This window comes from Mesoplodon mirus, assembly GCF_964341445.2.
Source record: "Mesoplodon mirus genome assembly, chromosome: 5".
Taxonomy (NCBI): Eukaryota; Metazoa; Chordata; class Mammalia; order Artiodactyla; family Ziphiidae; genus Mesoplodon; species Mesoplodon mirus.
The window spans coordinates 95,576,574-95,593,583 of NC_138980.1; the positions used below are offsets into that span (position 1 = coordinate 95,576,574).

The window sequence follows — 17,010 nt, forward strand, 5'->3', positions numbered from 1 at the left end:
AACTGTTCACTACAGAAAAAAAGGTAAAAATGGACACATGGAGTATGGTAGGCTCCTACTGGAAATCAACTTTGGCAGTTCATCACGCTCACGACATTTAAAATCACGATGCTATGCTTACCTAGCTTGTCCATCCCCTGCTTACTCTCTCCCCTTTCTTTCCACAACTTTCCCAATAAGTAATGCATTTTATCTTCTCCCGAACCTATTTCCTCAGTTTTGAAGACGTAATTCATGTTTTTCTCCATTTTCACAGCATAAAACTAATTTCAAATTTGAAACACATTAGAAGAAGTAAAATTTTAAAGATTTTATATATAATATGTTAAGATATTACAGCCTAAAGAAATAATTAACTATGTAAGAAAAACTCTGTCAAAGGCTGGGAAGGTTTGGGAAGGATTCTCCTGGCAAACACCCACTTTCTTTGTCTAACATGATTCAGTATGCCAAAGCATGGCTCTGATGTTATCTGCTCTCATTCAATCCTTGAAACTAGGAGAATTTCTAAGAGGTTCCTTGGTCACTGGTTGAATGTGCAGTTTACAGCCCTGTCACAGTTTCTCATTTTTTGCCTCCTGCCCTCATATTTCTAACCCTGACTTCTTGGTTTGTAATCAACTCTCTTCTTTCAAGCTCCTCTTTTCTGTTTGCCTATTCTGTTTCCTGTCATTTCCCTTGTTTCCTTGACTTTCGCATGAATCAGAGGACATTTCATACATGTTACCAATAAATAAGATTATTCCTTTCTTTTTGGTCAGGAAACTAACCAAACACAGTATATCAGGAGTATCTTCCACGTCTCCTACTCTTCTAAGCTTTTTACGCATTTTCAAAAGCATTCCTTCTTTGCCCCCTAACAAGCATTTTACCCTTCTAGATTTGACAAGGTTCTCAATGCTAGAATGAGTTGGAAATCTAATCAACATACAATGAAAGTGTTATGACATTCCTCTTCTTCCACTAAACTGTGACGTGATTAAGGACAGGGATTATTATCTTAACATAGCCAGCATCCTACACAATATCTGAACGTTATAGCCACCAAACAAGTGGCTACTGAATGGATGAAATTCCAAGGGGAATTACGACTTTCTCTGATTTGTACGCTTTCGTGTAAAGTAAGGCTTTGACAAAAGTTGTCAAAGCCTTAAAATGATATTTAAATATGGAAGTTATAATCATGACTTCTATACTGCTTTCAATAGAGTATCTTAAATCAAACCTCCAATATTAAACAGTATTACTTACAGATTTCCAAGAAACAAAACGTAGTGAATGTGTACCTAAGTATACACACATTACATATGTTACCTAATTCCACTTCAAGCACAGGCCTCAAAATTACTGGACAATCTGTTTAATTTAAAATTTTTTCAGCTTCTCTTCTCTATCAGCAAAGGAACTTGAGAGATGCCTAGAATTCCATATTCTAGTCTCTCACTATGATACAGAAAGTTATTTTCAAAGACTTAAGAACAAGAAAGACAACTATTCTACTGGGATTCCATATCCAACATTGAGCAGTGGCAAATGTCTTGCTTAAGGAAGCTAATCAAAGTACATAGGTATTACTTATGTAACACTCTCTAACTCAAGTCTTTTCTACAATTTTTATTTCTCAATGAAAAAAAATAATATTCCACTTGAAATAGTTTGAGTTAAAAATAAATAACAGGGCTTCCCTGGTGGCGCAGTGGTTGAGAGTCCGCCTGCCGATGCAGGGAACACAGGTTCGTGCCCCAGTCCGGGAAGATCCCATATGCCGCGGAGTGGCTGGGCCCGTGAGCCATGGCCACTGAGCCTGCGCGTCCGGAGCCTGTGCTCCGCAACGGGAGAGGCCACAACAGTGAGAGGCCCGTGTACCGCAAAAAATAAAATAAAATTTAAATAAATAAATAAATAACAGCTTGCTCGGTAGTATCTCTAAATGGAACATTTCCTTATTCAAATTACTATAAACCCATGAATAAAACTTATATTCCTTGTATTACTTCAAAGGTATTATCATCCTTATCAGAGCTCAGCAAAGGTTTCTATAGACAAGTGAAAATGTATAATAACTACTATCTAGTGCACCTTAATCATTCCCACCAACTTGCTCAATTATACAGGCTACCATCTCTAACTCACACTCACAGCCAAACATAGTTCCCATTCCCTGAATGTGCTTCTCATTATGACTAGGACTAGGGTGAGACAAGAGAGGTGCCCAGGGTGCAAAATTTACAGAGACCTCACTCTCAGGGTCATGCAAGTGCCACCCTGCAGTTGCATGACCCTAAAAGTGAGTATCGACGTACACTTTGTGTCCCAGGCATCTCTTTTGCCTCACCCCAGTCCTGGCCCTACTTCTCCTTCTGATCTCTACTTCTCCTACTTCTCCAATAAGTAACATCCTAATTCTGATAAACCAAAATCTAATTCTGATAAACCAAATATCTAAAATCAAGCAATGAATTTAAATTTAATTTTATATCCATTTAAAATTATGTTTTCAAAGAAAATTTCTTATTCATGATGTGATGTTAGGTGAAAAATAGATCAGGCAGGAATGACTACATACAATAAGAGTCTAAGCTTTCAAAAAAAAATGAGTGTGAGTTGCATGTGAATGTAAGTGATGGACCTGTGTTGTTTTCAACTCCCTTCCTTTTGGTAGCAGCATTTAAATTTTCTTCTGTTGAACCATCCTTCTCTATTGTCAATCACTGTAGTTTGCGTGGCACTGATCCTTTCCACTCTCAAGTTCCTGGAATAAACAGGAAGTTCCTGGAATAGGTGCAGGTGGAATAGGCGCCCAGGTCTGGACAATCAGCACATTCCCTGCCCCAAGCAGTGGTTCAGGAATGAGCATGTGACCCAATTGGACCAATAAGACTCAATCCCAAAATTTTGCAGGACCTAATCAGAAAGAAAACTTTCAGCTAAGTTGCTAAACTGAAAGAACACAGTAAGTACCTATTTGACAGTGAGCCAACCCAAAGAAGTGCCAAGAGATGACAAGAGAAAAGAAGAAAACTTTGAAAACATTTTATCTCTAGATTTAATCACATCTGAGTTCAGGTGAGTTCAGATGTAGCTGCTGGAATGCAGAATTATTACTGGGAAACAATTCTCTCTGGATTTCTCAAGTTCCTGCACAGTCAGAGCCTTCTAAGCAAAAGGTACTACAAGGGTATTTGCATAACAGACAAACTTAGAAACTAGAAACAGTATCTCCCTAAAGATAGAGACCTCCAATGAGAAATAAAGCCCTTTGGCTCCCTTCCCTGTAAGACATTTACTTATATTTTTAACTTATATTTCTTATGTTACTTCATATTTTTTAAAGCCTTATTTATCTTAGAATAGATTTGGCCTTTTTTGATATATATATTAATTTATTTATTTATTTTTGGCTGTGTTGGGTCTTCGTTGCTGCACGCGGGTTTTCTCTAGTTGTGGCGAGCAGGGGCTACTCTTCATTGTAGTGCACGGGCTTCTCATTGTGGTGGCTTCTCTTGTTGCGGAGCATGGGCTCTAGAGTGCAGGCTCAGTAGTTGTGGTGCACGGCCTTAGTTGCTCCACAGCATGTGGGATCTTCCCGGACCAGGGCTTGAACCTCTGTCCCCTGCATTGGCAGGTGGATTCTTAACCACTGTGCCACCAAGGGGTCCCGTTACTTCATATTTTTTATACTTATATTGACTTACAGTCTAGGTTAATAAATCTAATGACACTTTCCCCCCCTCCCCTACAGAAGATTTGCTAAATGAGTAATCTCTCTCCCTCTGCAGGGTGTTCTCATCAGTGTTTTAGAATTATCAATTACATGATGCAATAAACTATTTTGGCTTATTTATTAATTCATTCAACAAATATTTGCTGGAAGGCTACTAAAATATGTGTCATGAATTTTCCTACACACACACACACACACACACACAAACACACAACCCAGAGACAAAAATTCCTGCCCTCATGGAGATATTCTAGAGAGAGGGAAAAAAATACAAAATAAATAAGTAAAATACAAAGTGCTAAGTGGTGATAAGGGCTATAAAGAAAGAAAAAGCAGGAAAAGGATGGGGCTATAATGAAGGAAAAGGTGGGAAAAGGTAACAAGTATGGGGGAGGGAGGAGATTTCAGACTTCTGTTTAGTAATCAAAGAACTTACAGAGGAAGTGCTATTTGAGCAAGGATCTAGAGCAGATGGGGAAGTGAGTCATATGGATATCTGGAGAAGAGAATTGCAGGCTGGGGGAACAGTAAGTCAAAATACCTACTTAAGGAAGACCAAGGAGGCCTACATGGGTGAGTGGTGGAGACAACGGTAAAATCTGCGTTCAGAGAAAGATCCTCAGGAGGGAGGGAGAGCAGGACCACAAAACTAGCTCATTTTAAGGACTTGAGCTTGTACTCTAAGTTACATGGGAAGCTAGTGAAAGATTCTGAGAAAAAGTGATGTAATCTCTTACTTTTCAAAAGAATGTTATTAGTGTTCTGAGGCAAATATTCTGAGAGTACCAGTAGTAGTGGGGAGACTTGCTAGGAGTTACATAGAAGGAGAGAGAAGATGGTGTTGAACCAGAGTGACCCACGTAGAGGTGATAAGAACTGGTCAGATGTCAGATATATTTTGAAGCCAACAGAATATACTGGAAGATTGTATTGGGGAGGTGAAAGAAAAAGAGTCAAGGATAACTTCGAGGTTTGTGGTCTGAGCATAAACAAAAATGGAGGTGCCACTTACAGAGATGGGAAGGATTGATTTTTTAACTGGATTTCTAACACTGGCATACAAAAGAAGACTGACAAATATAAAAATTTATGCTGGAAATCAATAATTACAAATGACAGCCCTAAGATGTAGAACTGATTGAGTCAATAAAAGAAAATGAAGGGAATCTGGTATCCCTGTATTATAGGGTGAGAAGAGACCAATCCATAATAAGCAAAACATCTGGTAAATTCCCACCTCAAAAAAAAAATCAGACTACTTGCCTAGTAAGAATGGAACTGAAGGGCACTTAGTAAAAATGTCAGAATGTTGGTATATTGCCTACTATGCAGCAGTCTTCAGTAAGGCCCCTCAAAAGAGAAGCAAACTTTGAGTGAAGTCTTAATAAAAAGAAAATCTTTTCAGTCTTTCATTACAAATTCAAGATGGCTGATTATCTTGCAATTTACATGGTTGAAAATCAAATATCCCTAAACTAAAATTCGGGTCTTTAACCACACAAAATAAAAGGTGGGGAAAGCCTGGTGCTCTGGGCTCCTCCCCAACCATCCTAGCAAAAAATATATTTACAGCCTGGGAGCAGGGACAAACCAGTTGTGCACCATTACTTCAACAAGTTGCTCTGAATGGCCTAGAGACAGAGGCCAAGATGAAGATTGAGAAGCCTAGGATTTGCTTGATTCCAAACCTCAGTACTATTGACATATTGAACTGGAAAATTCTTTGTTGTGGGAGGCTGTCCTGTGCATCGCAGGATGTTTAACAGTATCCCTGGGCACTACCTCTACATGCCAGTGACACCTGCCTACTCACCCCACCACCCCCTACTGTGATAATAATAATGTCGCCAGACATTGCCAAATATCCCGAGGTAAAAATAAAATAAAATAAAATAATGCCCCCTGTTGGAGAACTACTCACTGGGTTAGGGTGGCAAAGTTGTTTAGAGACATAACAGGGCAATAGTTTGATTCAAGGACTAGGCTTTGGGCTTTGGGTACTGGGGAGAAGTTGGTCAAATACAAATAAATCAAAAACCTACTAAGTTTATAAGAAAGTTGTATTGACTAAGAAACGCCCAGCAAAGATTTGTTACTGCTCAGCCCTCAAGATGTCCTCCTGGACTCCAAGCTCTCATCAACAGCAAAAGGGCTGCTAAAACTGTGCAGGCCCCAGTAAGGGAATTCTTCTCAATACCCATGTTGGCTATGACCAGGAGGAGGAATAACAAAGATCTTCCTGGATGGTAGAACAAGAGACAGCCACGTTGGCTAATCAAAAATCTTATTTCAGGGCTTCCCTGGTGGCGCAGTGGTTGAGAGTCCGCCTGCCGATTCAAGGGACATGGGTTCGTGCCCCGGTCCGGGAAGATCCCACGTGCTGCGGAGCGGCTCGGCCCCTGAGCCATGGCCACTGAGCCTGCGCGTCCGGAGCCTGTGCTCCGCAGCGGGAGAGGCCAGGACAGTGAGAGGCCCATGTACCGCAAAAAAAAAAAAAAAAAAAAAAAAAAAAAAAAAATATATATATATATATATATATATATATATACACACACACACGTATATATATATATATAATTCCACTGCCCAGGCAGAGTCCTTGCCACCCCTGACCAATGAAATATGTACAGATTATGGATTGGAAAATCTCTGTGGGTTACTTCCCCTTTTTCTCTTTTCTAATTAAGAGTTTTTATTGTCCTTATGTTATTTTCCTTCTATCACTGAATACTGGCTTTATTACAATTAGTTATATTTATGATTTAACCATAAGTTTCTTGACCCTGGGCTGTCTTTTCAAACAGAACTGAGAGAAATTACCCAGTGATTCTAGACTTAAAGTTTGATGCAGTAATTAAACAAGTCTTTGAGTTGTCTTTCTCTGTTGGGGGTCAAGTGGTAAATGCACTGGAAGTTTTAAGTGACACACTGCATTATATTAGATGAGGGCATTTTTTCAAGGGTTTATATATGAGGGAGGACATGGATGCACATTAGGAGGATTACAGTGAATGTCTTTTGGTTATGCTTGTCCAGCATCCACACCCACTTCCCATGGTAACAGTAACTTCTTACTTTCAGTGAACCACCAACCCTGACTCTCAGTCCACATGGTTCAGACCACGTGGCTGACCACACTTCCTATTCCCAGTTCCAATAGTTAACACCTGATCCAGATCTGGCCTATCATCATATACTATTCCCCTGACCACAGGATCAAAGATGGAAAAATGACCTAACTCATTCAGTGAGATGTAATCCCAGGGCTTTTGCTAAAACTATGAGTAGGAAAAGTGTTTTTTACGTTGGGCTTGCTAAACTGAAAGAATGTAAACCATCAGGGAGCTCCACATGGAGAAATCCTACCTGAGAGCATATCTAACACAAGAGAAAGCCACTGAGTTTGCTGAGGCCACTGAGCCCTTGAATCCATCCATACCTAAAGAGAATACACTCCTGTTTGTCCCAGTGCCCTAAGATACTGTGAGTAGGGGTTTAGTCTCATGCAACTGAAAGGTATTAAAAAATCTAGTATCATTACCAGTTAGACAAAACTGGGGTTAGTTTTCAAACCAAAAAAAAAAAACAAAACAAGATATAAGCATTAAATTATTTGCCTAAATTCGTACAACTAATTACAGGTAGCACAGATGCAACCCTAAATGGGTCTAGCTCTAATAGTCATGCTCTTTACACTACATCTACTCTCTCTCTGAAGAAAACAGTCTGAAACTTCTCTATGCTTTAAAATTACCTGTAGCCATAAAGTAAGACCTTACATGAAGTGAGTATTCTACTAATATTTGTTGAATAACCAAAAAAAGAAGAATCTCACACCTTCCTCCTCTCTGTCTCATTCCTGCAACAACTTGCCTCTTGTATAGCATAGAACATTTCTGTGTTAATTTTACAATGTAAGCTACCTTAAGGACATGTAATAGCAAGTGTCTCTAAGCTAAGTCACTTCAATCTTAGACTGCCAGTTTCAGTGACAGGGTAAATTGGCTCCAAAATATTAATAGAACATCATAACCTTAGAAAGAGGCCATCACCACTGACTAGCTACTACTGTTATAATTAATTGTGAAACTCAGAAAAGGACACCCATATTATCTTTTAAGTGAGAATACTATTGTTTATGTTAGTATTTTAAGATATTTGTCAGAATGACATTAACTTCTAGAAAGTAGCAGCTATTTATAAACACTCAAATCTCTTTCAATATTATTGTTGAATGTGAGAGAGAAGGGAAATGGGATAGAATTTATGAATATAAGACCCCTGACATTTTCAAGAAATTTAAAAACCATGAGAATTTTTGACAGAGCTGAAACATTCAATAACAATGTTCCACAAGGCAAGTTTTGTTTCCCTAGGTGTGGTAGATTGATTCACATCCAGACTCACTGGATTCAACATTCCATTTTTAAACATATTGAAAAATGCCTATTTTCTGGCTAAGATCTACCACTTTCTTAGGCCTCTACTTTTTCTTCACTTCTAGCAGCTGGCTTTCTTTTTCAGGAAAATTTTTACAAAGAAGCAACATTTTATCACTTGACAAAAGTTATACAGGATAACTTCACACTGAGAACAAAGTCAAGGTGAGATGTAGACACTGGGCAGTTAGGTGAGGTCACGCATATCTTAGGGTCTCGCTTCCAATAAGAGGAAATTATTTCAGCAAAACTTCAAATACTTCAAAATGGACTTTTAGAGTCACTCCCAAGTAATTGAAACTGCTGTTAAGTCCAGGACTGCTAATGGTTCACTATGTTTAGACTTTTATCATTTCATTTATTTGAGATTTAGCATATCAAAGACCTAAATTTAAATCCTGGGTATCACTTTATAGCTAAATCTCCTTGGATATGACCTAAGATTGGTTCCAGATCACAAAAAGAAAATACAAGCTACCCAATCTATAGGGCTGTGATGAAAATAAAAACAAATGCACTAAAATGCCCAACATTTTTAGCAGGCACTAAAGAAATGTCAATGCCCCTCCCCCATAACAATATCTGAATTCATGTAATTTACTCAAAAACTTTTACTGACAGAAACTGTTTCTTCCTTAGAAATGTTGAGGAGGGGATAAAAAAGGGCTATGCATAAATAATCATAATACAATATATTATATATATACATATACACACACACATAACTATTGGTAAGAGAAAGAAATCAGCCTCCTGCTTTGCAAAAAGTTTATTATATATAAATCTAGATGAAAATTCTTATCCTTTGTCCAACATAATTGTTTATAAATAATCAGGATAATGATCAAGTTATTTGTCATTAAAAATTATCTGATACAACTGCACTGTTCAGTTCCCTTTAATTAATCTACTATTGCCAATTTATTCAATAAATAGAAAGTAAAGAGGCCTGACAAAGTGATGGTACTTAACCAAAACATATAAATTTGCAGTAAATTCAGAATGGATAAGAAATGTGACAGGGACTGGATCAGTGTCATTATAAAGTCCACCATACACCACAGGCTCTATACTAAAACAAACAAAAAGGTTATACTTATAATGTTTCCTTTGCTCCTACCAAAGCAAAAACTTTAAAACCTTACTGAAAGTTGAAATGATAGCTAACTTGTATACGAATGTATATAGAAAGCATGTGATTCTGAAGGAAATATAATTCAAGAGAAAGTCAGAGCACTGTATAAACATTCTCACGAAGTAAGAAGTCATGTGGCTGCTAGGGTGGCTACTGAACCATTTGTTACCAAAACTGAATATTGGTAGAAGAGTCAAATGCATTATTCTTGGTATAATGTGAAATTAACAAAAAGTTCCAACAACTGACAGGAGAAGCTTGGGAAATCTTCCCAAGCTGAAGACATACAGAGAGTAGAAGGGACACAAACTCCTGAAGTGTCCAACTCCTGTCAAACCATGACCAAGAAACAGCAGCAAGCAGCAAGCATTACAGTGACCAACGACTAACTCTTCAACTTTGTGACAGTGCAGCAGGCTTTGCGATTAAGCCAAAAACACTCTTTTGTTCTACAAACCCAGGGCAAAAAAGCCAAGAATAAGAAACTCTGCATGTATACTAATGATGTAATGAAAATCATCCAGCCTTCATTTTAGAAGCAAAAAATTGCTTAACAACTTTGACGACAGAGTCCTGTTTATAGAATCATTAAGGGTCTGAAGAGATCAACTAAATTTTTCAATTAAATCTGTATTTTATGAAGGTAGTTATATCCTAGGTCCACAAAGATTTCAAGAAATACCACTTGCTAATGCTAAGGGTCTAATGAACATAGTTTTCCTAAGTCTTCACTTCAAACTGTATATTATACATACTACTTCTATGTAGGATGAACTATTCAAGAGCAATTTCATTCACAGAAATGTAATTTTAAAGAAATTTTTCTGACTGAGCCACTGTAAAGAGCATTTTTATATAATAAACACCTAGAATATAAATATTCTACTATTAAGAGTTTCCCCTTTTCCTAAAACCATTTGCCCCACTATGGAAATACCTTTTCTACAAGTAAAATAACTTATACTGGAAAACTAATTTCAATTTTTCTATGATAATGTTATTTTATTTACCCTGACTTTAAAATGTAAGGCTCTTCACTGTCAATTACATAAAATTAGTACTCTCTTCTTACATAAGCATTACAACACTGATAAGAAAAAGTGAAGAAGCATTCGTTTCAGGAAAATGCAGAAATAACTTGGGTCTCAACGATAGAACTATAAGGTGTGTCTCAAGTATTTGTTACTAATAATAGTTATTTATCTTTTTTAATGACTCACTTTTCTCAATAAATCAGAGTAGATGCAAGTTTATCCCTATAATAGTGTCATTCTCAATCACTTGCGTTCTGATATGCTTCCTAGAGTGGGAGAGGGTAAGATGGAATTACAGAGGGCATACTAGAAAACTACGTATTAGAATATGTCACACATGTACATATCTTGTACTTGGGTGGAAAAAATATTGAGAATCATTGACTTAGATCACAAAATCTTTGTTTTACTGCTGGATGAGACAATAAGGACTATTTAGTTCCAATCCTAACTTTTTACCAGTTCAGTGCTTGCTTCACAACAACCAATAACTATAGCCTGGTCTGTGCATTTAAACTATAAGTGTGTGTTCTTTAAGAATCAGAACCCCATACTTACTGAACACACATTTTGAAATAGGGATATCTGTAAAATGTCGCTCCCTAAAAAATAATCATATAGGAGATTTCTGTAGGAGACAGAAAACTTTCAATTAAGAGTTTTGTGTATTATTACATTTGAAAATAAAGTTTAACTTTTAAACAGATTAAGTAAATGTAATTTAAGGCGGCAGGGAGCATTAGTTAGAGATTTAAGAAGGTAACATTTAGCTTTTCTGTACCACTTTTAAGCAAATATTTGTGGTTCGAAGGAAAGGAATTCAGGGAAACCATCCAACAAAAGATGATAATCTAATGTGAAAGAAAAATAATTCAGGAATTCAGACAAACTGGACATATTTTGAGGTAAAAATCAGTTAAGGTAAATTTCTGATTATCGCTACTGAGATACAGTAACCCAAGAGCTAAAAAAAAAAAAAAAAAAAAAAAAAAAAAACCCAGCTAATCTGAGATATTTCTAATTATTTGGTTTGTACAAATGTAAATATCATTCAATTTAAGTAAGCTTAATGTACATTATTTTAATTTCCGAAGTCTAAAACTTAGGGACTTTTAGGATCGTAGAATAAACACAGTAATACTAGAAGAGATGACATGAAAACTACCATGAAAGGAACTGAATGTGAAAGCTGAACACTCCCTAAATTCAGTCATTTTACCTCAATTGTCTCATTTCTTCTTCATAACGATCTTGTGAGGCAATTATATCATCCCCACTTTACAGATGAGGAAACTATGGTTTAAAGAGATTAAGAAACTTGCCCAAGATCCCACAAAAGAAAATCCTAATTTCTGACTGAAATGCAGATTATCTGGCTCCAAAATAAATGACTCTTCTTTTCACTATACCCTGCTATCTCACAAGAAACACATACATTGAACTTTTCAGTCTTTTAATTAAAACCTTCTAAAGGAGGAGACAATATTAAGCTTATAGCGAGCAGTGATAATGTATAGGCTAAAAATTAGTCATAGTTTGATAAGTGAATATTTAGGAAGTAATTACAAATCATGCATGACATTAAATTTTTTAAAAGCTGAATATGAAATATCACCCCCAAATAGAAAAATCCGAAAACTTCTGTAGAAAGGCACTAAGTAAACTTCATCTTACCTGGACACTTTGAATTCCAAAGAAAAAACCTGAGAGGCTCCATATTTTTTCAGTCATACAGCAGTTTCATATGGTCAACTAGGACTATATTTATACTTAAGAAAAAAAGAAAAGTGGGTAATTGCTTGGGTCTGATTCTTTTGTTCTGACTCTAATCAGTCCTCTATTGATTATTTTCCATTTTTCCTCCAGATTTTGGAGGCTTCTTCTAATTTAGGCTAACTGAGTCTCAAGTTCAGGAACTCCTCCAAGTTTAGATGTAAGTGCTGACACACTGCAATAAAGACCATAAAATTGCAATGATTGGTAGAGTGTTACAGAAGAAACAAAAGTTTCAGTTATTTCAAAACATTAACTATCGTGGAATTACTGATGACTTTTTTTCTGTATAGTTTTCTGAATTGATTTTAAAGCATTTAACTTTTATAATAAAAACAGGAGAGCAAGAAAAAAGGAAAGAGGGAGGAAGGCGGGGCGGGGGCGGGGGTGGAGTTGGAGCTTTGATTAAAAACTATCTGAACATCTTATTCTTTCCAAAGTTCCAAAACTATGACCTCCTTGTTCCCTTCTATCTCTCAATGGCATGGCGTGAAAAATAAACCACACATAAGCATGCCAAAGTCAAATGAGATATGGAAAAATAATAATGAGGCAATCCAAAGATCTATAAATTCTGAGACATAGCTCAATTTCACTATCTCAGAAATTAGTTATTAACTGAGCAAAGTATGAAAAACAGATTTAGGGCATACTAAAACTGAAAAGCAGGATTCACATACTTAAAGAAGAGTGCAGGAATTTCCTTAGTATGGGAAAATTATAAATATAATATACACATATGTGAATTAATTTATACCAGTTTCTTATTCTTTTTATCACAAATTGAAGTTCTGTGTTAAAATATTCCTTTAGCAACACCATGAAACAACACACAAGATAGTTTCGAGTCCTATCAAAATTAACTTAAATCTCTCTAAATTACTTCATTTTCCATGGAAAAGTTATACTAAAAAAAGTTCACATTTGTAAGCTTTCTTTTTCCATTACAAAAACATTCTTATTCCAAAACAACATACATAAGATTGACCCAATTTATTAAGTATGTTACCAAAACAGTGCATAATTGATAGTCCCTTCGACCTGTCTTCAAAAGAAGACGCTCATTTAAAAATCAAGTAGAAAACTATAATCTATTAACACAAGAGTCCAATTTTAAAACAAGACTTTTATTTGTACAACAAGTTCATTAGATTTCCTTCTTTTTCTGATTACCAAAACACAGTTAACTCACCAAGGCCTTGATTTACAAAGATGATGACTTCCTACTCACAGGACTGCTTTATAATAGTCTCATGGAATTCAATTACTACAGTTTTTATAAACACTATTACCATCTACGAACGGAAATAAGCACTTTACAATATTTTGGTTTGATACATATTTATGCTGGTTTTCAAACTTGATAATTTCAGTTCCTCTGTTCCTTAGTATATGCCATGTAACAGCTGTCCTGAAAATGTTATTGCTGTGTAGATGGTGAGTATTCACAGCACAACTGAACTTGCCTACATTGTTTTAAATTTTTCATAGTGAAATACTGGAGGAAAAAAAGGCAAATGTGAAATGTTCACAGACCAGAGTTATAGCTACATAACAGTTGAAGATGAAATGAAAAGGAAGGGTCTACCAAAAGCCTGAATTATTCCTTCAACTACTGACATCAAACTCTGAAATAGTGCAGAAGCTGCATTAACCGGACCCTAAATAATTTTACATGGTATATATTTAATGCTGCCAACCATCAGTATGGAAGAGAAACAGATCTTCACCAAAGGTCTTTCATGGAAGAAACTGGAGAAAGGTTTCCAAGTATGCCTATGTACTCCCTTAATATACTTCCAGTATCTTTGAAAACAGTTCATTGGCTCAAGAGAACTAGCAGAAAAGATTCCCCAGATCACAAAACATACACTGAGCCCTCCTTTGCATTCACTGACAAATGTGCGGCTCTTCACAAGTATGTCTGCCTAAAGCCCATATAGGTAGATACACCAGGACAACACTGCACAGTGAAATAATACTTTGCAATAGTTTTTAAAAATCCTGTCCCCAGGGCTTCCCTGGTGGCGCAGTGGTTGAGAGTGCGCCTGCCGATGCAGGAGACACGGGTTCGTGCCCCGGTCCGGGAAGATCCCGCATGCCGCGGAGCGGCTAGGCCCGTGAGCCATGGCCGCTGAGCCTGCGCGTCCGGAGCCTGTGCTCCACAACGGGAGAGGCCACAACAGTGAGAGGCCTGCGTACCGCAAAATAAATAAATAAATAAATAAATAATCCTGTCCCCATTCCATAGGTGGAAAAGTAGTTTCTAGTCTTTAATCACTAAAATAGATTTGGTCTATTCTTATTGATTTTTCTGTTACACTTTTATATCGCTGTTATTCCATTTAAGAATCTTTTTTAGTATTTTAAAACATCTGGAGAAAGAAAAAAAAATGGCACTACACCCAGAGTAATTTATGTCAAATTTACAGTGAGACTACTACGAATATATGCAGCTTCTTATGAATTAAAAAGATTAAGGTTTTTTAACCATAAGGCAATCGAAAATGAAAGTGCCGGCCTTAATAAATTATTAGACATTGCACTGCACAGCACTATATATCAAAATCACAAAGGTACACACACACACACATAAGCGACAACTTCACAGTTAATTTGTGCAAGACGTACCACCCTACCAAAACCAACTCAATTGGTTTCAGAAAGTTGATCCTAAAGGAGACTAACCAGAAAGCTGACCCGAAGGTGACTCCAAACACCTCCTCAACCGTAAATGGCAAAGAGAACAGAACAGAAATTGCCCCGCCTGCGCTAGCTTCACACTATCTCTTGAGGGTCACTCCTGGCCAAGACAGGAGTAGGGACGGAAGGTGGGGGATAAAAGCAGGGGGTGGGGAAGCTGACACGAGAGAAGAGCTGGGGGCGGACTGTGCCGGTCCAGGGAGACCGCAAGGCCCCAGCGGTAGGAAGGGGCTGGGGGAACACCTAGGGATTGGGGGTGGCCGCCCAGCCCGAGGCCCGCGCCGAGGGGATCGCGCCGAGAAAAGGGGGTGCGGGCGTGATGGGCGGTGTCCACAGTACTCCCAGCACCGCCCCACACCCCGCAAACCCCGGACCCGGCGACTGGGCGGAGCCGTCGCGCCCGCCTCAGCCCTCTCGCGCCGGCACCCGCCCCCTCAGCCTCCAGTCCCGGGTGGGTGGGAAGGGCGGGCCTCGCCCGGGCGGGTGGGCAGCCCGGCCCAAGGCGCAAACAGGAATGCGCCGCCGCGGGCGCAGGATGGACGGGAGACCCCACAGCCGGGGGCAGGAGGTGGGGGATGGCTGAGGGCGGAGAAAGAGCCCTCGGCGCAGCCGGCGCAGCCGGCGCAGCCAGGGCAGAGCCCCAGGCGCCCCACTGCGGGCAGGGAGTGTTGCCCCAGTTCTCGGCTGGCCTTCCCAACTCTTCCCCCCTCCGCCGGCGTTGCCCCGGGTAACAGCGCCTGCCGCGGGCGGCGCGAAACTCACCTACCTAGAACCTGACAAGCAGGAGCCCCTCAGACACGGGAGCCAGTCGCCACCCCGCGTCACGGGGGCCTCCACAACCAATGACCGCTGCTGTCACCAGCCTCCGCGGCCAATCCAGCTGCACTCCGGTCTCCGGGCACCCTCGAGGTCTCAGCCAATGGGCACCCGCCGAAGGCGGGCACTGCCTCCCGACCCCCAACCCCCTCTTCCACCACCTCCCAGGAGGCGGGGCGCGGCCGATTGGCCTGGACCCCGGAGGGGTGGGACTCGGGCACCAAGCCCGGTGGGCGCGCGCGGACCGGGGGCTGCGGGCGTGGCGAGGGGAGGCGTGGAGCGTCGGCCGCCACCCTCCGGGCTCGCTCCTCAGCTTGGGTGGGGTCGCGCGGCCCTCCTGGTGGCTCAGCTCTCCCCGTCCCTGTAACTCGCTCCTCTCTAGCCGGTGTCCAGGGCTGCCGGGGTGGGAGTGTGGGCGGGATGCGGCCGGAGGCGGGCGGCGGCGTCACAGGAAACTTTGGGAGGCTCGCCTGGCCGCGGCCGGGAAGTGGCCGGGCCGGGGGTGATAAGCTGGGGCCGCCTGGAAGGGACTACCCGGCGGGTCGGCAGCCGGAAAGGAATTCGGAGGGTGGGGACGGAGACGTGATTAAAATGTTAATTGTGCCCGCGGGGTGCTGGGTGATCCCGGGAGCTGAAATCTCCGGGAACGGAAGCTGCTTTGGGGTCGCAGACCCTCCAACCCTAAATACGCATCCTTCACCCTTTCGAATCAGTCACTTTTTCTGTATATCTTACTTGCATCTATTGTAACGTTGATTCTTTTAAACTAGTTTTCGGCTTGAAGTGCCTGAAAGGCGGGAACAGTGTCTTTCTCATTCCTATAATTCCCAGTGCCTGAGACCTTCTTTTAAAAAAAAGGTTAGACAATGCTGGAGTTGTGATGGATGCTATTAAAAAGTGTGCAGCAGGTCCTGTGAGTAGTCTCCTGTAGTAAGTTCTTACCTTACCTTACTTCCAGAGTCTAGCATGCGTGAAGAACCGAAGTTGGTTTGCTCCTCCAGTGAGGGTTGTTTCTGAAGCGTCCATCACCAAAAGAATTTAGTGGAAAATGAGTAATTTGAACTAAACAAAGAGACGTAGGTGATCTGTAACAGTATGATAGGTGTTATTAGTCACTATTGCAGGGTATGTTTCTGTAGCCGACTCTTTAAGGCATTGATTGTATCGTACATTGCTTTGGTTGAACCACATTCTTTGCCTGGAGCAAATTCTAAGGTCAACCCTATCTCGACCCTCCTCCTCCAAAACTTGTGTATTACAATGGGAGCCAAAGAAGAGTGAATAATTAGTTCATAATTAATAATTTCTAAACAGAGTTAATTTATTTTACTGCAGTGAACGCCCCTACACATAGACAAATTTTAAACGGGACTTTTCATGTCTACT

At 39.8% G+C, this 17,010-nt stretch overlaps 1 protein-coding gene across 4 annotated transcripts in view; it reads right to left on the minus strand.

Moving 5' to 3' along the window:
* The window catches only part of FER (FER tyrosine kinase), a 479,199-nt gene extending 463,556 nt beyond the window's left edge, over positions 1–15,643 (minus strand). For 2 of the 4 annotated variants that reach the window (XM_082623772.1, XM_082623769.1), the window contains exon 1: positions 15,575–15,640. The gene's annotated coding sequence lies outside the window, so the exon portion shown is untranslated. Of the gene's footprint in view, positions 1–12,006; positions 12,225–15,574 lie in introns of those variants that run through there. The other 2 variants (XM_082623771.1, XM_082623770.1) reach the window with 2 other exon arrangements.
* Between the last annotated feature and the right edge of the window lie 1,367 nt (positions 15,644–17,010).